General features: G+C 48.6%; 1 protein-coding gene across 5 annotated transcripts in view; it reads left to right on the forward strand.

Moving 5' to 3' along the window:
- The first annotated feature begins 11,811 nt into the window (after positions 1-11,811).
- Positions 11,812-24,989, forward strand: part of ARHGEF3 (Rho guanine nucleotide exchange factor 3) — a 284,081-nt gene continuing 270,903 nt past the window's right edge. For 2 of the 5 annotated variants that reach the window (XM_058678450.1, XM_058678454.1), the window contains exon 1: positions 12,410-12,459. The gene's annotated coding sequence lies outside the window, so the exon portion shown is untranslated. Of the gene's footprint in view, positions 11,903-12,409; positions 12,460-24,989 lie in introns of those variants that run through there. The other 3 variants (XM_058678453.1, XM_058678455.1, XM_058678451.1) reach the window with 2 other exon arrangements.

The following is a 24,989-nucleotide window of genomic DNA, read 5'->3' on the forward strand; positions in this document are numbered from 1 at the left end:
GTAACATTGTACCTTTTTAGTGTCAGGTAACAGGGCACGGTGGGGATTTCCGCAAAGTGAAGTGCTCCCACCCAACACACAGGGGACAGCTACTCCAGCTGACTGTGGCCATGTTTGTGACACTTGCTGATCTTTCCTTTTTTTTTTTTTTTTTTAAGAGAGATTGAGAATCTGGACATGAAAATAGAAAAGAAAAGTGATTTTAAGCAAATATTAAAAGTGTAGTTTTCTCTTATAAGAAAAGTAGTTCTCTGTTGCTAATACTAGCACAGACTGGAGAAGTTGTACATGAGAGAGATCTATTTCAGCTCGTGGTTCTGGAGATGAACAAGTGATGTTGGCTACCTCGCTGGCCAGAGCCCCCCAGACAGTGGGGGGCTTATGTGCGTTAGCTAGTCAGTGTCCCCTCCCCTTCCCCATAAAGTCACCAGAATTCAGTCACGGAAGCCTTACCGCCATGACCTTGTGTAGTCCAAAATGTCTCCCCCAACTCTCAGTGCCATTGTCTGGTGAAGTTCCCATTCTCTTACTGCCTCCTGGTAGGTGGAGGGAGGTGTGTGTTGTGGGGCCGAATTTCAACATGAGCTTGCCAAGGGAACAAACTGTACTAACTAAATATTTTAATTTTTTTTTAAAGATTTATTTTATTTTTATTACAAAGTCAGATATACTGAGAGGAGGAGAGACAGAGAGGAAGCGGAGCTGCCGGGACTAGAACCAGCGGCCATATGGGATCAAGGCGAGGACCCTAGCCACTAGGCCATGCCGCCGAGCCCCTAACTAAATATTTTAAGAATTGATATGAATGGGCTCCACTGAACACGCAGGTAGATTGGCAGTCTACAGGCTGCCTGCTCTTGGCCTCTGCACTTTGGTAAGACTTGAAACAAAAGCCATCCATGGTAATTGCAGACGTTTGGTGCCTCCCGAAAACACTCTAAGTGCCATTGGTAGTGGGATCTTTTCTTTCCTCCTCACTCCCCCTCAAAGAAATTTAATGTGATTCTAAGTATATTTGAAATGTTTTGGTTGCTTCTTGTATTTCTTAGTACCTTCAGAGAAAGGCAGACCAGCTGTTAATTTCACAATCAGTTTGGTTTACAGTTTCTCCCTCAGTTGTAACTGTTTTCTTAGATGGTGTACAGTTCTGAGTTTAGGCCCAGACATAATTAGGAAAATAGTCGTTTGTGAGGAGGAAGGCAGGCAATCTGTCGGTCTCCACCAGAGCCAGGGGTTTGCATTACCTGGTGCCGGGATCTGTGACCTGCCTGTGTCGGAGGTGTGAGACGGTACACGGAGAGAAGCCTCCTGATGTTGAGATAATCAGGAGTCCTTCTGGGGGTCAGGGTCAACCTTGTCACATCCCCTCCTTTCCAGGCTTGAGGTGAAGGTAAACAAAAGGAAGTCTGACTGTAAGCCAATAGCTTTGGTTCCAGTTTCAGGATTGGGGGGCGAGGGGAAAGTTTAGATGCTCTGGTGTGTGCCCTCCCTGGTGTCAGGCAGGACTGAATTATTCCAGACATATGGCTGTGGATGGGATCCTAGATCGCCAGCGAAGGAGATTCTGTAACCTTCTCTGCTCATCAGATAGTTCTTTGTACGTCTTCCTTACAGAAATTCAAACCAGCTTTCTTTTGTTCCAGCTCTAGTGGAGAGAGAACAGCTGGTCACCTTCTCTGCCTGTGGAAACCACAGTGAAGTCATCCCCCTGGTGTTTTCGTTTCAGTGATAAATAGTCCTACTCATTTAAACCTTTCTTGCAAGGCTCTTGTTTTCCAGGGGCTTAATAATTTCACTGCTATTCTGTTTCTCAGCTTCACACTGTTTCGTTCCTCAAACCGAATGTCGGTGCCTTAATTCACATTGGTGCCTTTGAGAAAGTCAAGCTCAGGGTGAGGATTACAGGGAATTTCTTCCATGCTCAGATTGTGTTACCATTTAAACACCTAATAGCACTTTAAAAAAAAAATACGGTGTATGGCTCATGTTAATTCTGATAGTTATATGACTGCTACATGGCTTTTGATCCCTCCCCCCCTCTGGTGAAAGTCATCATCTCTTGGGGGCTGAGGTCAACTGTGTGGTGCTCGTTCCTTGTAGGTTTAATATCATTCCTGAGCAGCTTGTAGACCAGTTCTTACCTTCTGTGCCTGCTGCCACCCTCCCCTAATTACATATCTCTGGATGTTGTTTTCATTTGGGGAGGTGCAGTGTCTTCAAATGGTGCAGATTTCAGTTTAACCACTGGTGAGTTGACAACAGGAAGTCATTCAGTGCCACCTTCCTGTTGCAAGGGTCATTCCCAGCATAGTGGAATCCTCCCACGGAGGCCTCCTGCATTTTGGCCAGTTGTCCCCCCTCCCACCCATTAGTGCCGCTCAGAAACTGTAACTGGGACCACAGATGTATCCAGAGCCTTTCCTGTGTCTTCAAGAGCCCAAGCCTTGGCTCTCAGTTGATCAGGCACTGTGCTGTGCATCGTCAGTAAAACCTGACCAAAGCAAACCATTAAGATGGTGCATCAGACAATGTGGTCCTTCAAGCTTTCAACCAGGAGGGTTCCCAGCGGTGGCCTTCCGCTAGCAAATGATGTGGACAAAATGGGCAGCTCCAGTGATACAAATCGCCTGTGGATGACATTAGCTTATGTTATAAAAAAAATATTTTTTTTCCTCTCAAGAAAAAAACACGGTGAGTCTGGACAGCAGTAAAACCTTTTGTTAAAAACCAAATGTGTTTATTTAGTAACCTTGATTTTCACTGTTAAAAGAGGTTTTCCTTTACTCTGCGAAAGCTCCCGCACTGTCCTTGTGGGGAAGCCTGTGGAACACAGCAGTGATTGGTGTCACGGTGTGTCTGTCTTTGGTGGGATAGTGAGTGCCCACCAACTGGCAGTGTGCTGTGGTTTTATGTTGACGATGTTAGTGATTTGATTGATATGTACAAAAGTTTGTATATAGGTCATGGTAGATCACAGCTAACATTTGCAAGATTTTTTTTTGTACTCTAGAATTTCGGCATTGAAATAAAAATCTTTGTTTCTAAGACCATAGTGGTTCCTTATTTCAGAGTGTCTGTTCTATTTATTGACTGGTGGGGGTTCCTGGTACTTTTCTGAGGGCTCCAGCCTCAGTACTTCTTGGGGTTTGAGCCCCAAACCCCTTCCTTCCTTCTCCAGGGGCAGTGACCTGTGAGCGTCCCTGCACTCCTTGGGTTGTTCATGTCCAGAGGACTTATAATTCACAGAACAATTATGCTTTATCTTTCCAGAAAAGTTTTGAAAAGCTCCTGAAGTTGGGAAACTGCACTTCAGTTGCCCGTCAGTCAAGCAGAAAAAAAATACGCCTGTTCATTCTTTCAGTGGACAGTCTCTTCCCAACTCCTTTGTGTTCTGTGGTCTCTGAACTGACTTCTTTTTTTTTTTTTTAAAAAAGATTTATTTATCTTTTATTACAAAGTCAGATATACAGAGAGGAGGAGAGACAGAGAGAAGATCTTCCGTCCGATGATTCACTCCTCAAGTGACCGCAATGGCTGGTGCTGTGCCGATCTGAAGCCGGGAACCAGGAACCTCTTCCGGGTCTCCCATGCGGATGCAGGGTCCCAAGGCTTTGGACTGCCTTCCCAGGCCACAAGCAGGGAGCTGGATGGGAAGTGGAGATGCTGGGATTAGAACCAGCACCCATATGGGATCCCGGCGCGTTTAAGGCGAGGACTTTAGCTGCTAGGTCGCGCCGCCGGGCCCTGAACTGACTTCTTGATGCACATCAATGTCAACTATTGCTGCCACCCTGTGACTCTGAAGACTCTAGTCCTCTATTTCTGATCTGGAGAATGGGCCCATTTTAAAAAGGCCCTCCTTCTGAAGATGATGAACTGAACTGAACTGGGTGGTAAATGTGGCATGCTTCTGGCCCATGGCTCAGTGTAGTTACTGCTCGATAAATGCTGGCAGGCATCCAGAAGAGGATGAGCAGTAAGAAGTTTCAGGGATGGTTGGGTGCCATGGTGCAGTGCCTTAAGCCAGCAGTTAAGATGCCTACATCCTATGTGAGTGCCAAGTCCCAGCTGCTCCACTTCCAATCTGGCTTTTTGCTAATGCATCGTGGGAGGCAAAGAATGAAGGCCAAAGTGCTTGGACCCCTGCCACCCACTTGGGAGACATGAATGGAGTTCTGTCTCTTGGCTGCAGCCTGACCCAGCATTGGTTGTTGGCAATCGTCAGGGGGGAATGAACCAGTATATTGAAGCTATCTCTCTTCGCCTTTCCTTCCTCCCTCTCTGTTATGCTGCTTTTCTAGTAGATAAAGCATAAGAACAAACCTAGCAAGGACAGACTAAATGTTGTGGAAAGGATATGATCTGAATTGTGGGTCTCAGGAGCATAATAGAGTATAGAAATTGGAATTTCCCTGTTTACTTGTTCTTTCTCATCCTCCTCCGAGATGTTGGCTGATGTGCGAAAGTCCTGCAACCTGTCCTGTTTGGGGAGACCATGGGAAAGTAAAGGAGTAGGGAAAAGCAGTTTTGAGGGAAGCAGTGTGGGTCTCTGAAAGGAGGAAATTTTGACAAGTGTGTTTCCTGACCTTGGTGTCTCCTTTTTCCTGGTTGTACTCATCCAGGAGATGGCTTGTCTTCCCTCTTCATTTCTTCTTCATTTCTTCCCCGGTCTCTGTCATTTACACATGGTCTCATTTATCTTCATAAACAACCTGTGAGGATTTGAGATCTCACTGTCTCCATTTTTTTTAAATTATGAAGTTTATTTGAGAGGCAAGGAGGACCAGAGTTGCCATCTGCTGGTTCCCTCTCCAGTGCCCACACTGGCTAGGGTTGGACTAGGAACTGGGAAATCAATCCAGAGGGTCCCATGCATGAGCCTGTCTCCCAGAGAATGTCCCAGCAGGAAGCTTCCCTCGGGAGGGAGGGGTAGACGCACAGCATAAGGCCTTTTCCCAAGAAGACAAAATCCAAATATGGGATTAATAGACAGGAATGCAAGACCAGTGAGTCTGACTCCCTGGTCCCTTTCTGGAGGGGAGAGGGCACCATCTTTCACAGATGATACAGCTTGCTGCACCTGTCTCCAAGTGTGTGCTGGTGACACAGAACCCAGTAACAAATAACACACAGACACACACACACACACACACACACACACACGAGTCCTGCCTCCAGACCCCACCTCTTCCTGTGTATGGAATTGAGGGCAAATTCGTGGATGTTCTGAGCCTCCGCTTCTTCCTTGGCAAGGTGGAGACAAACCCAACATGAGGGTTGTTGTAAGGATTCTAAGAATTGGAGCATGCAAAGTACCTGAGGTTCCTGGTAATAGTTGGACGAAGACCAGTTGGACAAAGACTGTAGCAGAACACACAGGTCTTGGGCCATGAGGAGCCTCATGGATATAATGGGGAGATAGTTCCGTATTTATAGGGAACTTTACCCCAGGCACTCTATCAAGTGGCAGGTTAAATCCTCTCCATCCCCCAAGAGAAGAGGGTGGCTGCTCTGGCTGTGGTTCAGGAAGGATAGCATAGGGCTGAAGAAGGAGCAGTCCTCTGAACAAAATCAAGACATTGACCCTAGGATTTACACTGGTTGGCTATATAGAGTCCATGACAGTTGACTGTGCACCTTGACATCTGCCAATGTCCCATTCACTGGACACCCTTTGTCCTCGCCTTTTGACCCTAACATTACATGCGTATTATGCTGGACTTGTTTCTGAAAGGTCTCTGTGCCAGACAGATGACCATGTCTCTCTGTGAATCTGGACAAAGCCAGAGGCTGTTTCCCACGCCATCGGCCCAAGGGCAAGAGAATGCTGAAGAGGGTAGGATAGGGAGAGACATAATCCCGGTCCACCAGGATAAGGTGGCTCTGCCTGCTCTTTTTCATTCTCACTGGTCAGAAACCTTCCAGGAAGTGGGCAGGCAAGACAAATCATGCAAGTTTCCTACCAGACTGGGCAGGGCCGTTCCAGGGGAGAACTTAGAGCAAAGGCATACACCTGGTCTCCAGATGCAAGTATATCAGATCCTGCCTTCTGTTTTGTGTCCCTGAGGCTAGAAGCACTTAAGGGTCTCATACATGGGGTAGGCATGCATACTGAGTGTTGTAATAGAGTGGGTTAAGCTGCTACTTGGGAAAACCTCATCCTGTAATGGTGTGCCTGATTTGCATCTTGGTGACTGCGTCATCTTCTTTTTCTTTTTTTTTTTCCTAAGATTTATCTATTTTTATTGGAAAGTCAGATATACAGAGAGGAGGAGAGACAGGAAGATCTTCCGTCCGATGGTTCACTCCCCAAGCGGCCACAATGGCTGGAGCTGAGCCAATCCAAAGCCAGCAGCCAGCAGCCTCTTCCAGGTCTCCCACGCGGGTGCAGGGTCCCAAGGCTTTGGGCCATCCTCCACTACTTTTCCCTGGCAGGCCACAAGCAGGAAGCTGAATGTTGGAAGCAGGGCTGCCGGGATTAGAACCGGTGCCCATGTGGGATTGCGGCGTTCAAGCCAAAGACTTTAGCCACTACGCTATTGCGCCGGACCCTTGGCGACTACTTCTAAGCCAGTTTGTTCCTAATGTTCCAGGAAAGGCAGTAAATGACCCTGAACACCTAAGTACCTTGGGTCCCTGTTACCCACTGGGAGACTTGGGTGGAGTTCTGAGCTCCTGGCTTTGGCCTGGCCCAGCTTTGGCTATTGTCTTTCACCATAAATCTTTTAGAGAAAAAAATACTGCATTGCATGTGTAGCTGTGTATTATTGGCAGTAGTAGTAGAAGAATTGTGATTAAAACTGGGATTTTGGTCTTCTGGCACCCAGAGCACAGATTTGAGTCTCCCATTCTTTAGGTGACCTTGAGCCTTGTCTTGTGAAGGACTTAAGTTTCCATCTCCACAAACTGCATAGCAATTCAATACTGAACAGGGTTAATAGGAGGCCCAGCGATGGGCACAGAGCTGGGCTCACTGGGAGCCCCTGTGTCTGTGGGGATGTGGTCACAGGTTAAGGATGGATAATGACACAGGAGTCCCTTGGAATGTCTCCCTTGGCTGAGCTGGCTGGCAGGTGGCATTTCTAGCTCCCTGGAGGTCTGAATTCAGCAGGGCAGCTGGGAACAGCCAACAGTCTCGGTCCTGCTTCACCCTGCTGGAAACCAGAACTGTTGCTGGAGGTGAGCACCGCAGCTCCTGCCTGGTCCCAGGCTAAACTCTTCCCTTTGTGTCCCCTATCTTCCACCTGACTAGACTCCTCACTCCTGTACCTGCCTGCCACGGAGCCTTTGTGTATGCTTTTCTTTGGTGCCTGAATCAACCCCTCTTTCTACTGCCATCCCTCTTTTTCAGTAAAATCTTCCCTGACTTCTGCCCCTTTCTCTGCCCTCCCTGCAGTCTAAGTCCTGTCACATTTCCAGGAACCCTGATCTCAGCTCATGCCCTTATGAGCTATCCTCCAGCTAACTACAGCGGCTGTTCCCTGGGGACAGGCTATCCCCCTGGGGAGGGCACTTCCATTATGAACAGGGCGACAGTCAGCTGCAGACTCCAGCCCCACCTCTGAGCAGTCTTTGGGGCAAGTCAGCACATGATCTCCCAGGTTCTCATCTGTCAGCTAGGGGGAATATGCATCCTCATGGGGTTGTGAAGAAAAACTACACAGAGGGGCTAGCCTGGTCAGCTCTTCTGTGCATCGATGTCTCAGCTGTCATCAAGAGAAGCAAAGGCAGTTAGGAGTGAGGACCAGACTGCATCTACTTTTTTTTTTTTCCCCAAAATGGGATCAGGCCACATCCATTTCCCACAATATGCAGAGTAGAGAACTACTGGGCTGTCCCACAAAAAGAGAACCTTTACAGAGTTCATGTAAAATGCAAATTACCAAAAAAGAAAAATTAGGCATAGATTTCAAGCATTTTGATACCAAAATAAATGTGCCTTTTATTTCCACTTTTTTTTAAAAATGTATTTACTTGAAAGGCAGGGAGGGGTGGGCATGAGAGCTCAACTGGCTAATCCTCTACCTGCAAGCACCAGCATCCGATATGGGCACTGGGTCATGTCTGGCCTGCTCCACTTCCCATCCAGCTCCCTGCTTGTGGTCTGGGAAAGCAGCGGAGGATGGCCAAGGCCTTGGGACCCTGCATCCACAAGGGAGACCTGGAAGAAACCCCTGGCTTCTGATGGGCTCAGCTCTGGCTGTTGCAACCATCTGGGGATGAACCAGTAGGTGAAAGATCTTTCTGTCTCTCCTCTCCATACATCTGCCTTTTTAAAAAAATGGCAGAAAGAGAGAGCGATCTTACACCCTTTGGATCCTCCCCAAATGCCCACAGCAGCTGAGATTGGACCAGGCTGAAGCCAGGAGTCAAAAACTAAGTCTGGGTCTCTTGTGAGGTAGAGTGAACCATCCCCTGTGCCTTAGCAGGAAGCTGGAATTGGAAGCAGAACCAGGACTCAAAGCTAGGATTTCTGATATAGGATGGAGGCAACCTTAGGGGGCTTTTATCATTGTACCTAACACTGATTCCTTCCATGGCTTTTGGAAGATGCTTACATGTCTCCAATGGCTCATATTGTCTTAAAGTTCATATCCTACGGATCCTGTCTGCAGGCGGGGTAACAGATTCTATGGGCATGGGGTTGGTTGGTGGCTTGGATTATATTCAGATTACCCTGGTGTGTTGGGTGCTTGCTCTTATGCTAAGTACCATGCCCTTGCCTGAGTTCGCTCACCTCGCCTTCCACCAGGGCTACAGAGTCTAGGTAATATTCCATCTCCAGGACGGAGCTCGGGTGGGACTTGAAGTCAGCTATTCCCTGTTGCACAGCTTTCCTCTGTTGGATCTCCATTGCCCAGCCTTGCTGCTCAGGACTCACTCTGGTCCAGGTTGTGAGAGCAGAACAGACTTGCTTTCAAGGAAGCCTTTTATTAGCCACTTGCAGCACATCATTTTGCGGAAGAAAAGATGGCTGATCAGCGGTGACTTTTGGGCCTCTTCACTGGTTTCCAAATGTGGACAGTCACCGAACATTTCCCACCTGTCCCCTCCACCTTTTTCCTCCCCCAATAGACTCCAACCTGAGTCCAGAAATCCCAGTCCTCCCCTCATCAAAGGCAGCCTCGGTATGCCGAGGGGATGAAAATGGGCAGTTGCATGGAGAAACCCTGCTGCCGAACAGCTGATGCGTTGCCTGTCTGCATATCGCCCATGCAGATGTGTTCTGGCGTCTGGAAACCGAAATTATGAGGAGGACATCAGGGAGTTTGTTTTTAGCAGTAATAAGGTGGCACATTGCCTTTGGCTGCGTACAGGAGGCTCGCACACTGCACCTATGCCTTGTTCAGCCAGCAGTGTGAGGTCTTCAGACCACAGCTTTCCATAGCATGCCTTTACCTGAACTTGTTGGAAAGTGAGGTTCTCCAGGCTCATTCTCTCTACATTTGCTGTGTTGGTGGACTTCCAGCAGTGGAACCTCTGTCCTGCTGTTTCTGGGCTTGTGCACCTGTCACCCTCTCAACCCTTCCCCCACTGCCTGGTTCCCTCCTTGTCTGGGTTGAGCATGGGTTTGGTCCAGCACTTCCCACAGGTGTCTCTCATCATCTCTTGCTCTGTGTTTGCTGCTAGAAGGGTCTGACAGTCTCCCTCTTTGGCTTGTGAGCTGTGTGAGGTCAGGGACTAGATCTGTCTTGGTGTGTGGCATGAAGGGGACACTCAAATAATTGTTAAATGGTGTCTAATGGGAAGAGAACGTCTTTTGTAAGGCTGCCTGGGTAGAGCATTCAGTGTGGGCTTGTAGTTCTGCTGCTGGGCTCTGGGTTGATGAGGAGGTGGCTGCCTTTGCTTATTCCTTACTACACTGAATTCCTTGGCTCTTCCCCAGTGCGGCAGGTAACATAAGCGGCTCCTGGGAAAACGGCTCAGCACTACAGGTCTGCACACAGGGTTCGTCCTTGGAAATCAAGTGCTGTGCAGAGTGTGTGTTCCTGGGATAGGAAGGAGACAGGTCAGGAGGCACTGGGCCCGGGGGGTTTAGGCGCATTTTAGAGCTGGAGTGGACAGAAGTTGCAGCTGTTGGAATGGAAGTGGCTTTGCTCACGATGCTCCATTTCTGGCCCCAGAGGCAGGCAGGCAGGCGGCTGGCCAGGAAGAGGCCACCCAGTGTTGTGAGGCTGAGCACTTGCAGCAGGAGACAGGGCTTGCCATGCAGACAGCCCCAGCCCAGCTGTTGCCAGTAGGGACACCTCGTGCTGGACTCTGAGATCTACAACCCATTCTTCAGGCCTCCTGTGAGGAAGGATCAGGGGCAGGGGGACAGGTTGTAGTTATAGCTCACCCTTGGACAGAGCTTGGGGGAGGTCCCCCAGGGTCCTAAGCCTGCCAGGGACTGCAGCCTTAGCATCTTAGGTTGCTAAACTGTTTGTTGTATTATCAGGGGTCCAGCTGTGACTTCTGGCCAGGGGGCTGGCTTCATCTCAACTAGCTTGAGTTTCTGCATCTGAGGTGTGGGCCCACACAGGACCCACATCACCTAGGGCTGCTGCAAATACTAAATTCAGTCCAGCCCCTAAATGCACACCGTTTAGGCCTCTAAAAGCAATCAGTGGTTTGTTTATCTTGAAAAAATTATTTATTTTTATTAGCAAGTCAGATTTACAGAGGAGAGGCAGAGAGAATGATCTTCCATCCACTGCTTCACTCCCCAAGTGGCTGCAATGGTCATAGCTGAGTTGATCTGAAGCCAGGAGCCAGGAGCTTCTTCTGGGTCTCCCACATGGGTGCAGGGTCCCAAGGCTTTGGGCCCTCTTCCACTGCTCTCCCAGGCCACAAGCAGGGAGCTGGATGGAAAGAGGGGCTGCTGGGATTAGAACCGGCATCCATATGGGATCCTGGCACGTTCAAGGCAAGGGCTTTAGCCGCTAGGCCACAGCGCTAGGCCCTCATTTATTTAAGCACTGTAGGTTATATTTGCCTAAGAAATGATAAATGCCTACCAAGCTTGAGTATTATTATTATTAAATTACTTTTTCTTTCTTTATTTAAAAAAAGATTTTATTATTTTTTTTCTGGGAGGCACATTTATATAGAGAAAGAGAAACTGATCTTCCATCTGCTGATTCACTCCCCAAATGGTGGTAACAGCTGGAGCTGAGCTAATCCGAAGCCAGGAGCCAGGAGTTTCTTCCAGGTTTCCCACATGGGTGTAAGGGCCCAAGGACTTGAGCCATCCTCCACTGCTTTCCCAGGCTATAGGCAGGAAGCTGGATTGAAAGTGGCGCAGCCGGGACTCAAATTGTCACCTATATGAGATGCTGGCGCTGCAGGTGGAGGATTAGCTTGCAAAGCGACAGCACCAGAAGCTCTTGGAAACTGTGGGCTATGTCTGTTGAATGGATGAATGAATGCAGAAAATACTTTCGTTTAGGTTCCCGTGTTCCTCACGGTGGAACCAAGTTTGCTGCTGGCTCTGGCCCGCTTGGATTGCCCTGCCACTTCTGCTCGATTATATCCCTTGTGCCAACCCCCTGGGGATGGGTGTTTTCCGTGGGAACGCTTCGGGCTCACAGAGTGGAGCAAAGAACAGATTGTACACACCGGATCTCTACTGGAGTTTTTTCCCTTCCTGACCTGCGGGGAGACACCCCTCCCTCCGCCTGCTCCTCAGGCTTGCACCCCCAGCAAGGCATTTGGAGCAAGGTGCCAAGGGCCGGGGGCGTGACCGCGTCCAGGTCGTGCGCCACGGGACTCGGGCGCCCACGGGGGGTCTCCGGCCCTCCTCCCGCCCACGTGGCCAGCCCGGCCGCCCCGCCCAGGGGAGCCGCCTCCGCAGCCGGTTCCGCGCTCCGGCCGCGGCGGAGCGCCCTGCAGCGGGCCGGGCCGAGCAGCGCGGAGCGCCGAGGTGAGTGCAGGCAGGCGGACGGGAACCCCGCCCCCGCCCGATCCTCGCGGGCTGGACGTCCCGGCAGGGTCCCCGACCGCCGGACACGGTCCCCGGCTCCACCTCCCACCCTCTACCGCTTCGTTCCCTCCGCCCGGCTCGTGGTTGCCAGCAGCCGGCCCCGAGCGCTGCCCTGGCCCGTGGGACCCCGCGAATCGCACGGGGGCGCCCTGGGCGCGGTGCAGGTGGGCAAGTGCCAGCGCCCGTCGTGGCGCCGTCGCTCCTGCTGGAGGCGCTGACTTGGGTCGCCGGCTAGATCTGGGAGCCACTTCCGGGGAGGGAGGCGCCACCTGTGCCGGGACGCGCCCCTTTCCCCTGACTGAAATTTCTGCTCCAGCCCGGCGGGGTGCGAGCAGGGCAAGGGCACGTCGCTTGCTGGTGGCTTTGCGTGACGGGCGGTGGGGGAGTCGGGCTCTGTGCGCTCCCGGCTGGGGTTCCTGTGTCGGCTGAGGCTGCGTCTTTTAAAAACGGCGGGTCCCCGCGTTCCTGAGGTAGGAGACGGACGCTGAGGCGTTCAGGTGGAGCGTCGCCTGGGCACCGGCGAGCGTTCTCTGAGGCAGTGGGAGGGTGGAAGTGGGTTCCCCAGGGCTTGGCCCTGCTGGAGAGCTGCTGGCTCTGTGGGCGGCCTCCGCGGGCGCCGGAACGTGCGGAGACAGAGCCGCTTGTTCCTAGAGGACTGGCCTTCTCCGCTCAGCGCTGCCTGCACTAGGCTTGCCGCCAGGCTGTGGTTCTCCCGAAAGCACCGGCAGAAAGAAACTCAGGTTTACGCCGGTTCTTGCACTTCTGAGGTGGAACCGATTTCTTCCCTGGGGCGGGGGAGAGGAGAGCCTTGGTCTGAGTTTGTTTGAGCCCCGTACTGTGACTACACTTGTGCGCACCTGCTTGTCCTCATCCGTAAGAAGAGGGGGATGTTGAATAGAAGGGTTCTTCAACAAGTTCGTGGAAAAAAAAAAAAAAAGGAATGAAAAACTAAGTTTATGTTGGTGCAACATTAGGATGCATTTTCTGTGAACTTGTTTTGAAGAACTCCCCTGGTACTACAAACCAAAAATGGTTGTTGAATCAAGTGCTTTAAGATTGTGATTGTACAAGGTAAAGTCTACCTTAGCGCTGGTGTGATAGTGTTTTAATTTCTATTTTGTGAATTACCTGAAAAGGCAGAGACACACACTTTGAGATCCACTGATCTTCCATCCATTGGTTTACTCCTCACCTGCCTGCAACAGCTAGGGCTGGGTCAGGCTAGAGCCAGGAGCCAGGAACTCATTCTTGGTCTCCACATGGGTGCCAGGGCATCAAGTACTTGAGCCCTCAGCTGTCCCCCAGGGTGTGCATTAGCAGGAGGCTGGCTTGAAGTGGAGTAGCAGAGACTCGAACCCCGGGACTCCTGTGTAGGAGCCCTTAGCAGAGTTCTAAGCGCTACACCAAATGCCTGCCCCGCATGTGGCGTTTTTAGTTGGTATCTGATGAGTTGTGACTGCACATTCCCCACTTTCCTATGAGGTGCGTGTACAGGTTCTTGCTTCTGCCCATGCTGTGAAGAATCAGGAATTTTCCACACAGAAATCTGGGGATCCCCCCTCCCCTCACTGGAAAACCTGAGCCTTTGCAGTCAGCATCCCATGGCTCATAGCCTTGTGTGAAGTATGCCCTGGAATGTGGGACTTGGAATGACCTTTAGCAAGGACACTGTTGGAAAGCAGGGGTCTGGGCAGTGGTGGGATGTGTGTGTGTGTGTGTGTGTGTGTGTGTGTGTGTGTATCGGGGAAAGGCTGGGGAGAGTGGGTGAGGTGCCACTTGAATCCCTTGAGCCTTTGGGTCTGTGATGGCCTCTAATCTCCTGGTGCAGGAGTCTATTGAAGGTCTTGGGACCCGATCTTGGCCACTGTCTCCTCTGTTCTTTTATCTCCAGTGGACTGTCCCTTTTTCTGTGGAGTTTCCTGGGCTGCCCTCCAACCTCCTTTAGTCTCTTCTTGGCGTTTTGCGCTCCAGACATGAATGTGCAATCTCAGGCCTAGGGACTTCCAGAAACACACGGAGCAGCCCAGGTGTCTCTGACAGGCCTGTGCCCGCCATCTTTATCCAGTCCCACCCCTGAATGACACACAGTGAAGTGCTGACCAGGAGGTACAGATTCTTAATCCCTGTCCAGGGCAGGCCGCGTCTTAGGGAGTGGAGACATCAGCACATCTGTGTTCTTTAGTGTGCGTGCTCAGAACCCAGCCTCGCTGTGGAAAGTTGGGATCCACCTTGCCTTGGACAGCAGCTGGCAAAGAGGTCAGTAGGGAAAGAAGAAGGCAGGCTATGGGGTTAGAGCTTCAGCCTATTGTGTGGCTGGTAAGATGGGGTGCAGTTCATGGACATTAAGTTCACAGGGTCAGGAGATTTGGGGTCTTCACATGTATTGGTCCTGCTGCTTGAACACATTCTTCCTCCTCTCCCTCCTGTGTGTGGTTCGCTCTGGCTCTTCAGTCCAATCATTTCTTCTGTGATTTTCCTGGCCCTCTGGCCATCACAGGCTCCCTCCCCTGTTTCTGCCGTGTTCTCCCATTACGTGTTGTTCAGGGAGCTTATGTGAAACGGTTTTATTTGTATGTTTACTTAAGGGTTTATTGTCTGCATCCGCCCAGGATGATGTAGGATCCAAGAGGGTGAAGGTGTTGCTTTGTTCTCCACGGAACCCTGACACATAATAGATGCTTCGTAAATGTTCCTGAGTGACAGAATGGAGCCGCACCCACAGAGGGACGTGAGGTGACACTGGGGATTAGTGAAAGGTAAAAAGCAACTGGCCGTAAGGAACTCAGAGTGCAAAGTGACTGTTAAGGTCAGGTGGTTTTACCTCTGCTTCCGTCCTCACTGCAGCATCTTTTCCTAGTTATTGTTTAGCCTGAGGGTGACTCCTCTAGTGACCAGGAACTCTGTCACCTCCACAGACAGCCGGGTTCATTGGCAGAAGGGTGTGGGTGAGGGAACCAGAATCCCAGATGTGGTGCCCAGACCTGTGCATGCCACCACTCTGGTCCCCCTGTAGTGTGCATCCTGACTTCCAGCATCATTGTCCATCCACTCCCCAAATGACCACAGTAGCCAGAGCTGGGCTCGCCCAAAGCCAGGAGCTTCTGTCAGGTCTCCCACATGGGTATAGGGGCTCAAGGACTGAGCAGTCATCCTCTGCTCTTGAAACACATTAGCAGGGAGCTGGATCAAAAGTAGTGCAGCCATGACTTGAACTGGTACTCCTATGGGATGTTGGCACTGCAGATGGAGGCTTGAGATACTGGACAATCGTGCTAGACCCCAAATCCATTTTGCTTTTTAAAATGGATTTTTTAAATCCATTTTTATTTATTTTTATTGGAAAGTCAGATTTACAGAGAGCTGGTTCACTCCCCAATTGGCCACAATGGCTGGAGCTGAGCCAATCCGAAGCCAGGAGCTAGGAGCTTCTTCTGGGTCCCAAGGCCTTGGGCTGTCCTCTACTGCTTTCCCAGACCACAAGCAGGGAGCTGGAAGGGAAGTGGAGCAGTCAGGACATGAACTGGTGCCCATATGGGATTCTGGCACGTGCAAAGCAAGGACTTAAGCCACTAGGTTACCGTGTTGGAGCCAGATCCATTTTCTTAATGATTAATATAGGTATTCTTTGATTTGTATCTTCGGTCAGCTTCTTTGTAGAGAGTACCTCTGTGGCAGGTGGAGTAGAATCTATTGGAGGATTTTTGATGAGAAACTTTGTTTTATTCTTCACTTTGATCAGAATTGTCATTCAGTTATGAAAATGGGTACACATTTTTCTTTAGGTTTGTTTTCATTTTTATCTTAAAATCATGGAAATAGACTGGGACTGAGCCAGAAAGAAGAGGAATGGGCCATTTCCCAAATGCCTACAGTAGCCAGGGCTGAGCCAGGCCAGAGTCAGGAAAGCAGAACTCAATCATGGGTGACAGGGACCCAGGCACCTTAGCTGTTACCTTTACCTGCTGGGGTATGCATTTGTAAAAAACTGGATTGAAAGCAAAAGAGCAAGTACTCAAATGAGCTACTCTGAGACAGATGCCCTAAAAGACAGCTGAACCCCAGTAGTGACTTAGGTGCTGAGACAATGCCTGTCCCCAATTTTTCCCTTTAGGAAAAGAAAAATGAGGACCAAAAGAGACTATTGCTAACTAAAGTTGTGTTGACCTTGTGTGCCTTTGTCACTTAGCTCCTTTATTTGAGAAATGTTTTTGGAGGAAGGGCGGGGAGGGCAGTTGTGTGCCAGGCACTGCCCCGGTGCCGACTGCACAGCTTATCAAGTAAACTGACAGGGTCCTTCCTTTGTGGGGTGGACATCCTGTGGCAGGCAGACAATAGATGAGTAGATCTATAGCCTGCTGTCAGGCAGAGGGATCAGGGTCACTCAGGTGAAACTGGGAACTCAACTCTCTACCTCTAGGTCCTCCCAAGTCCAACTGGAGTAAGATCTGGCCATTCATTGTGGACTCTGGTGGTTGACCAGGAGGCTCTTGCCTTCCTTGACAGGCAACACAATATGGAGCAGTGAGTTTTCTGAAACCATCCTGTGAAATGAGCAGGAAGCTGGGGCAGTGTGGACTGTAGTATGTCTCTTGCTCACCCCTCCTGCTGTGGACAGGGATGCCTTCCTCTTTAGTGTCATTTGGTCCCATCTACCTTATCACCCAAAGGGAGAGTAGTCACTCAGCAGGTCTTGACGGGAGAACTGAAGCAATGAAAATCAGTAGGATCGGGGACAGAAAGTGCATACCTCCTGCTCTCAGCAGTGACTAATGGGTCAGTTGTGTTATTTATTTATTTATTTATTTATTTTAAAGATTTATTTATTTTTATTGGAAAGGCAGATATACAGAGAGAAGGAGAGACAGAGAGGAAGAAGATCTTCCGTCCAATGATTCACTTCCCAAGTGACCGCAACGGCCGGTGCTGCGCCGATCCAAAGCCGGGAACCAGGAACTTCTTCTGGGTCTCCCACGCGGATGCAGAATCCCAAAGCTTTGGGCCGTCCTCGACTGCTTTCCCAGGCCACAAGCAGGGAGCTGGATGGGAACTGGGGCTGCCGGAATTAGAACCGGCGCCCACATGGGATCCTGGGGCGTTCAAAGCGAGCACTTTAGCCACTAGGCCATGCTGCCAGGCCCAACTGGTGTTATTTAATGCTCTGTAATATTCCCAGCAGTTAATATGTTTAAGGGTGTGTGTGTGTGTGTGTGTGTGTGTGTGCCAATGTTGTGGAATAATAGACTAAACTTCTGTGTGTGGTGCCTGCACATTCATATGGATGCGGGTCAAGTCCCAACTGCTCCTCTTTTGATCCATAGCTCCTTGCTGGTGGCCTAAGAAAGCAATAGAGGATGGCTCAAGTCCCTGGGCCCCTGTACCCACATGGGAGGACTAGAAGAATCTTCTGGTTCATGGCTTCAGATTGACTCAGCTCTGGCCATTGTAGCCATTTGGGGAGTGAACCAGTAGATTAAAGATCTCTCTCTGACTCTCCTTCTCGCAGTAACTCATACTTTCAAATAAAAATAAAGCAAATCTTTAAAAATAAAAAAAGGACTGTCTGGGTTGTGTGATATGACAGTGATATCACCTTACAGAGTTCTTTGCATTCTTCTGTAATACAAGGGAAGAGGTGTGATTGGGAGGGTCCTTGGAATAAGTGACATATAAAAAGATGCAGAGGAGTGGTTTACCTCACAAGTAAGACATCTGCACTGGAGTACCTGGGCTCAGCTTCCAGCTCTGACTCCTCATTCCAGCTTGCTGTTAATGCAGACCATGGGAGGCAGCAGATGATGGCTCAAGTAACTGGGCTCCTGCCACCCATGTGGGAGACCTACATTGAGTTTCCAGCTTCTGGCTTTAACTGTCCCAGCTGAGGGCCCGGTGTAATAGTGTAGTGGCCAAAGCCCTTGCCTTGCACATGCCGGGATCCCATGTGGGCGCCGGTTCTAATCCCGGCGGCCCCACTTCCCATCCTGCTCCCTGCTTGTGGCCTGGGAAAGCAATTGAGAACCGCCCAAAGCCTTGAGATCCTGCACCCGCTTGGGAGACCTGAAGAGCTCCTGGCTGCTGGCTTCGGATTGGCTCAGCTCCAGCCTTTGTGGCCACTTGGGGAGTGAATCATTGGACGGAAGATCTACCTCTGTCTCTCCTTCTCTCTGTATATTTGCCTTTCCAATAAAAAATAAATAAATCTTTCTTAAAACAAAACAAAACAAAACAAAACAAAACAAAACAAAACAAAACAAAACTATCCCAGCTGAGTTTGAGTGAGTGAGTGAGCGAGACAGCCAGCAGGTAGGTGCTATCTCCCGATCTATGTTTCTACCTTTGGGAGGGCAGAAGCTGCTCCTGGTTGCACACCTGGACCCTGGCGTGGTGCCTAAGCACTGGGACAATTTATGGGATGTTGGATAGTTGCCCTGGAGCCCCTGGGTGACTGCAGAATAAATCACTGCTTTCATTTCCCAGGTGTCTCTTGACCTTTCCTGGGGTGGACCTGTTAGTTGAGGCAGAACTAGACATGGGGCTACATCAGAATAAGAATGCTTTAGAATGAGAGGTTGGGGCACTTGGGCAGAATTGGAGAAAGACAGCGGATGCCCCTGGTCCCTTAGGAACATGCTTGTATCCTGGTTAGCTAACATTTTGTTTCGTGGTTGTCTCCAGGCGTGTGTGGGGTGTTCTGATAGAGCCCATCCTAACATCTTCCATGTACCCCAGAACCTTCCCCCTTCTCATGTCCTGCACCTGTTGATCTAACTACTTGGCATAATCTTTAGTCACTGTGTCTACCTTGGGGATTTGTCTTCCCTTGTCTTTTGTATAAGAAATCTTGACTATATTCTTATTTACAAATGCAAGCAAGCCAGGTACTAAAGAGTAGAACATGAAATGCCAGCTCCTCTATGCTGAGCTTGCTTCCCAAGCGAATGGTTATGCTTTACAGACCACACATTTCTTATGGTTTTATATCCAGGTGAGTGTACCTGTGATAGCTTTAAAAGCTTATTTACTGGCTCATTGTATGTGTGCTGCTCTTTAATCTTGCTCTGTTTATGTCTAAGATGGATTTGTCTAAGCATAATTCAGAAAGTTTATGGAATATGAGATTAAAATTAAATTTTAGTGCAGAGCATTTTCAAATCCATGTGTAGCTTTTTTGTAATATTCATTTCTGTAAGCATTTTTTTCTTTAAAAGTATGGATCCTATTTTAATTTATTAAGAAGCTCTTTATTTTGGAGAAGAGGGTAGGTGGTTCTTATCTGCTGGTTCACTCCCCAAATGTCTGCCATGACCGAGGCTGGGCCAAGTCAAAGTAAAGGGCTGGGTACTCAGTTCAGCGCTCACCTCTGGAGATCATGGACCCAACCACCTGAGCCTTCACCTCTAGTGTATTTCAGGATGTGACTACTAGGCAGCAGGGATTGGGAACAGACCCTGAGCTCCATCTCAGGCATTCCAATTTGGGATGGGGGCAGCCTCGCTGGCTCAGTAGACCAAGTGCCTGTCCCCTGTTTTCAGTTATTTTCTAGGAAATGTGAGATGAGTAAAGAGGTTCAACCTCATTCTTTTGCATATGGACATTCTATTGTCTCAGCACCATTTGTTGAAAAAAACATTCTACCCCATTTCATTGTCTTGATGACTTATTCAAAGCCAGTTCACCATAAATTTTTTTTCTTCACCTTTAGTTTTATCTCATTTATCCATCTATCCTCATACTTAGTACCACCATGTATACTGTGTTGACCAATGTAGTAGTAGTTTTTTTTTTTTTAAGATTTATTATTTATTTTTATTGGAAAGTCAGATTTACAGAGAGAGACAGAAAGATCTGCCATCCAATGATTAACTCCCTAAGTGGCCACAACGGCCGGAGTTGAGCTGATCCGAAGCCAGAAGCCAGGTGCTTCTTCCAGGTCTCCCACACAGGTACAGGAGTGTAAGGACTTTGGCCATCCTCGACTGCTTTCCCAGGCCACAAGCAGCGAGCTGGATGGGAAGTGGGGCAGCTGGGCTACAAACCAGCACCCCTATGGGATCCCTGGCATGCAAGGCAAGGACTTTACTCACTGGGCTACCATGCAAGGCCCGTAGTAGTAGTTTTATGGTAAGTTTTGAGATAAGAAAGCATGAATCCTTCAATCTTAGCCTTCCTTTTGATGGTATTTTGGCTGTTCTAAGCGTTGTACAGATTTCAGGATCAGCTTGATCCTGAGGCAGCTGAGACTTTGGTAGGAGTTGTGTTGACTGTAGTTTGCTGGGAAAGTTTGGCCCTCTTGACAACAACATGCAGTCTGGACCTGTAGCCATCCTGGTCCCTGGTACGTAGCTCAGCTCCTGTAGTCATCAAATCTGCCAGGGCAATCCTCAGAGGCCTGTCCTTCAAGCTGCATGGATGGGGATCCAGTGTCCTGCCTCTTCCCCCTGTTGGGGAAGGGACAGAGCGCAGTATGGTGTGTGTGGTTTCAGGCTGAAGACTTCAGAGAAAACATTTAAATCTTGAAGTTTTGAAGTGGGACGTATCTTGGCACTAGTCACACCTGTGGCCACGTGGCTTGCTTTTGTGCTGCGGATGAGATGGGAAATCGGAAGATATTCCCCTAGCTCCTGGTCTCTGAGCCCTGAGAAGTGTGGTGAGAACTAGGCAGGGGGAGGGCACAGCCCTGGGGGCATGAGACAGTGGCAGTCATGCTAGTGTCAGGCCCTGGTTTAGCTTGTTGTACCTATTTAATGCAAGGATAGGATTCATTTGGGCAAAGGATTCTACTCCCGAAATACTTACTACCCGTCCCAATTTACTGGCATCAGAGTTTGAAGCATGGAATACAAATAGGAAAGGAACAACATCACACATCCAAAGTTTAGTTTCCACCCCACACGCACTTATATGTTCCAGATGCAATGTTTTGGCATGAATCTGAGATCGTATGCTCAAGGGAGAAGAACTAACAAGTGAAGCACTTGTGTTTATGTCACAGGGAGCCTTGTTTTCCAAACAGTGAACAACCTGGAAGACCGAGATCCACTCGTGCCTCAGCTTACTCTCAGTTGTGGTGAAGAGCAAAAACTCACTCTCTTTCTCTTTGATTGGTTGCTATGTATCACTGTTGTTTCCAAAAAGGAATTTTGAAACAGATCCATTAGGGCTGAGTTTTTGGTTTCTTTCTGGGTGGGAGGGATTCTGTGTTGTAGAAATTGTCTTGAGATCTTCAAAATCTAAGAGCCTTTGGTTTTATAGATTTCTTTTGCTGAAACTGTTAAAACACAGTTCATTTGAGCTTTTGTTTCCATCTTTTACTGGGGGTATGTGTCTGTGTGCTCCTGAATGAGCCCAATGGGAAGTTAGGGGAAAAACATAATGATATAACCCAACCCCAAAACAAGGAAGCGTGTTACAGAGCCTGGTTTTGGCACTGTGGCTCCTGCCGAGTGTCAGAAGGAGCAGCCTAGCTGACCTCATGTAACCTTCTGTGGATGACACAGCTCTCCAGGGATCTGGGAAGACTGATTGTCTCCAGTATGGCTTCCATTTTACACAAGCTTCGTGCAGTCTTGTAAACTCAAGTGATTTTTCTTGACAAGTCACATTTTGTGTATTCTGAGTTGGGCAGGGGCTCACTAATCTTTGGCCGGAACATATTTAAACAGCATGTTTAAAAATATTTAATGTAACATTATTAGTTTTAGAATGAGATGAAGACCACGATGCCAAGTTTTATGGAATGTATAATTGATACTGGAGTCTAATGGCTTTTCACATGTATTTTTTTTTTAAAGATTTATTCATTTTATTACAGCCAGATACACACAGAGGAGGAGAGACAGAGAGGAAGATCTTCCGTCCGATGATTCACTCCCCAAGTGAGCCGCAACGGGCCGATGCGTGCCGATCTGAAGCTGGGAACCTGGAACCTCTTCCAGGTCTCCCATGCGGTGCAGGGTCCCAATGCATTGGGCCATCCTCAACTGCTTTCCCAGGCCACAAGCAGGGAGCTGGATGGGAAGTGGAGCTGCCGGGACTAGAACCGGTGCCCATATGGGATCCCGGGGCTTTTAATGCGAGGACTTTAGCCGCTAGGCCACGCCGCCGGGCCCTTTTCACATGTATTTTTACTATGACCCACCCAACAAAATAAATCTAGACTGATGGATGTGTGTGTTTGTGTGTGTATACTTATCTGAAAGAAAAGTTAGATTATCTGATAACTACCCCATGTATATCTAGTGTTTTTTTCTCATTCTTTCTTTTTCTTTTTTTTTAAAAGATTTATTTTTCTTACAAAGTCACCCACATGGGTGCAGGGTCCCAAAGCTTTGGGCCATCCTCCACTGCTTCCCCAGGCCACAAGCAGGGAGCTGGATGGGAAGTGGAGCTGCCGGGATTAGAACCGGCGCCCGTATGGGATCCTGGCACGTTCAAGGTGAGGACTTTAGCCGCTAGGCCACGGTGCCGGGCCCATGCTCATTCCTTCTTATATAATGTTTATGCTTTTTTTTTCCCCTTAAAGTTTTAGACTTATTTATTTGAAAGACAGAGTGATAGAGGGAGAGAAAGAGATCTTCCCTGCTGTTGGTTCACTCCCCAAGTGGCTGTCACACCTGGAACTGGGCCGGGCTGAAGCCAGGAGTCCAGAATTCTATCCAGCTCTCCCATGTGGGTGACAGTGGCCCAATCACTTAGGATGTCTGCTGCTGCTTTTCCAGTTGCATCGGCAGCACTGGACGCAGAGCAGCCTGCACTCAAACTGGTACTCTGGAAGTCAGTGGTAGTATTGCTGGTGATGACTCAACCTGCCCTGCCACAACACTGCTCCCAGTTTTTGTTTTTAAATGAATGATTCACCCATTGAATTTAACTCGCTAATAGATCAGAACCCACTGTTTCTGTGTTAAACAATTCAGTGTGCTTGAACATGTATTGTTTCCTTTAATACTCAAAGTAACTTCATGGATTGGATATTACCATACATATTTTGCGGATAAAGAAATCCAGGCACAGGGAAATAATTTACCAACAAGTGATGGAGCCAGGATTAGAACCCAGAAAAGTTGAGTGCTGTTAAGAAGAGTTCATTACATGAACCTAAATGACATACCTATCTCCTTCAGCACTTAAGGGGATGCCAGGAGTTTTGGTGTCCTAATGAGTTGTTACACACTGGAAAAAAAAAAAAAACAGCTACAAAATGGATATTGATATAAATACCATTTGTTTGATTGGAAGTTGCATTAAAAATAATTATCTGCCATGACAGCTTTGATTGGTGTGCAGAGAGGTGTTATTCTTCCTTATGCTGTATTTTGTGCTTTTATTAAAATGGTAGAATTGATTTGTTTATTTGAAAGGCAGCGTTAGAGCGAGAGGAAGAGACAGAGATGGATCTTTCCAAGTGGCCAGGACAGCCAGGGTTGGGCCAGGAGCCAGGGACTCCACTTAAATTTCCTGTGTAGGTGGCGGGTGCACAAACACTTGAACCATCCCTCTGCTGCTTTGCTCAACAATCCAGCAGGGAGCTAAACTGGAACTGGAACAGCCAGGACATAAACTTGCCATTGTATGGGAGGCTGGCATCTCAGGAAGTGGTTTAAACTACCATGCCACAGCATGCTGGCCCCAGGGTTTGGTTTTGTTTTAATCTGTTTCCTCCTCTGAGAACCTGAGATTTTGTGCAAGTCTTTAGGGATGATTTCAGATAGAAAGTCACTTCTTTTGGGTGTGTTTTAGGGTTTGGTGTTATAAAGAGGATGTCCATTTTTACCCACTTAGATTTTGATTTTGATTTTGTATGGTGAATACAAAATCTGCAGGTTACAGACCTGGGGAAGAGTCGTAGCTTGAATTGAAAGGCTTTCATTGGCAGAAGGTGAATGATGGGGGTGACACCTGCCCACACGGTGAAGTGTGATCTGCTTTACCACGTCTAAAGATTTAAGGTTAATTGCTAAAAAACACCTTGACAGGAACCTCTTGAGTAATGCTTGACCAAGTGTCTAGTCACTGTGGTCTAACCCAAGTGACACATAGTTAACCCTTGAGGCTTGGGTTTGCGGGGGTATGTGAGGAAGATCCTGTTCGAAGTGATTTGCAGAAAAGGGAGAGGGCTGTGGTTGAAAACACGAGGGTAATACTGTTACAGGTGGGAGGGTGGGTGGTTCAGAAAGGACTCCCTCCCCGTGACAGACTGCATACTAAGCCCATTCCGGGTTCTGTTGCAGTTGCTGGGTTCAGCATAAGATACGGGGGATGTCACAGATTTTTTTGCTTGGATTTGTTGTTGTTGTTGTTGTTTTAGGACCAGAGACTTGATACTTTATGGTTCTAATTTTTAAAAAAAGGTCATTTATCTGCAGCACTGGGGGAGCACATACCGTGGATTTAACCACAGGGGCTGTGTGTGCTAAGGTGGCATTTGTGTCTCAGTTGGAACGTGCATGATCTTGCCTTTCCTGACCTGTGAGGTATCACACAGTCGCGGTGGCCAATGGGTCAGTGGCCCCCATGACTGTTGGGATCTGGAGCTGTCTGTGTGGGAGCTCAGCCTGTGTCAGTACAGGGCATTTAGAAAACATGCATTAGCATTTTGCTTTTAATTTTTATCGCGATATAATTCACCTATTATAGAACCAACCCCGTAACATTTTTATTTGTTGATTTTCACTTTCTTGAAAGGCAGAGAGGTAGAGATTTTGCTTTTGCTTGCTTACCATCCAAGTGCCTGCAACAGCTAGGGCTTGGCCAGCCCGAAGCCAGGGGTTCAGAACTCACTATGGGTGTCCCGTGTGGCTAACAGACACCAAACATTGGTGCCATCCACTGCTGCTCCCCAAGGTGCACAATAGCAGGGAGCTGGATTGGAAGCAGAGGAGCTGGGACTCGAACCAGCTGCTTCAGGGGGAAATGCAAGTCTTTCAGGTGTGTCTAAACTGCTATGCTAAGTGCACACCCCAAGATATTTTTGTGTGAAAATTATTTATTTACTTATTTGAAAGAGTTACAGGGAAAGGGAGAGACAGAA

This window comes from Ochotona princeps, chromosome 21 (genome assembly GCF_030435755.1).
Source record: "Ochotona princeps isolate mOchPri1 chromosome 21, mOchPri1.hap1, whole genome shotgun sequence".
NCBI classification, from domain to species: domain Eukaryota; kingdom Metazoa; phylum Chordata; class Mammalia; order Lagomorpha; family Ochotonidae; genus Ochotona; species Ochotona princeps.